Source organism: Aplysia californica, unplaced genomic scaffold (genome assembly GCF_000002075.1).
Source record: "Aplysia californica isolate F4 #8 unplaced genomic scaffold, AplCal3.0 scaffold00588, whole genome shotgun sequence".
Lineage (NCBI taxonomy): Eukaryota > Metazoa > Mollusca > Gastropoda > Aplysiida > Aplysiidae > Aplysia > Aplysia californica.
Window position 1 is genome coordinate 286,961 of NW_004797858.1, and position 1,031 is coordinate 287,991.

Sequence of the window (1,031 nt, forward strand, 5' to 3'; positions counted from 1 at the left end):
AGCCACCTGTATAAGACAATCACCTGTACAAACAGCCACCTGTATAAGACAATCACCTGTACAAACAGCCACCTGTATAAGACAATCACCTGTACGAACAGCAACTTCATATCATCCCTCGGCTTATTTTTTACATCATTATTTCTAATGTACTAAAAGTTGTTCCCGCATCCGATCCGGACATTGGGGATTGCCTTGTTAGTGAGACAACTTCCTGGGCCTTCGGCATATTGTGGTAGGATGGCCAGTTCCTTTCCACGCCGCCTTTACTTCCCCAACTCGAAGTCAGGTACCCATTACTTCTGGGTGGGCAGGAGGGGGCGGAAAAAATCTGTGTCCGAACTGAGGCTAATGTACTACATGAGTGTATTCTATCTCGAAATTTATGATCCGTTAATAAAAAAACAACTCAAAACTACGCCTTGTTGAACTAAAAAAAATTGGAGTTAGGGCTTTTTCGACATCTGCCCCATCAGTGTGAAATTCCCTCCCTCGACATTCAAGAGAGGCGTCGACTTTTACCGCAGTTAAATCTGGTCTCCAAACATTTATTTAAAATCTCAATTTACTTACAATTTTTATTTAAATTGTTCTTCCAACAGCTAGTGTGGTCAGTGGCTACAGTGATTGTCTTGTTGTGTATGTGTTCTTTGGCAGATTACCTGTGTAGATATATATAATATCACGTAGTTGAAAGAATTGTTAACATTGTACGTTGAAGGGGCCAGTATGTATGAAATTTTGATTTTAATCTTATTTTATTGTAAGGCTCCTAGAGCCACCAGGGAGTGGGTGCTAGATGTGATCTTTATTATTATTATTATTATTATCGCGCGTGCATGCATTTATGTGTGTGTATTTGTGTGTGTGTGTGTGTGTGTGTGTGTGTAGCGACATACCAAACCAATGCTCTTTCTTTCCTCATTCTTACTATTTGAATGTTTGTCACTCTCTTGTGATCCGCTATTTCCGGGGTGCCTTGATAGTCAAAGCAGACTTTATGCTGTTGAGGCTAGAGAGGTAAGCAGAGT

At 40.5% G+C, this 1,031-nt stretch overlaps 1 protein-coding gene across 1 annotated transcript in view; it reads left to right on the plus strand.

Moving 5' to 3' along the window:
- Positions 1-1,031, plus strand: part of LOC101859812 (serine/threonine-protein kinase 36) — a gene marked incomplete in the record, with an annotated part of 53,674 nt that overhangs the window by 46,551 nt on the left and 6,092 nt on the right.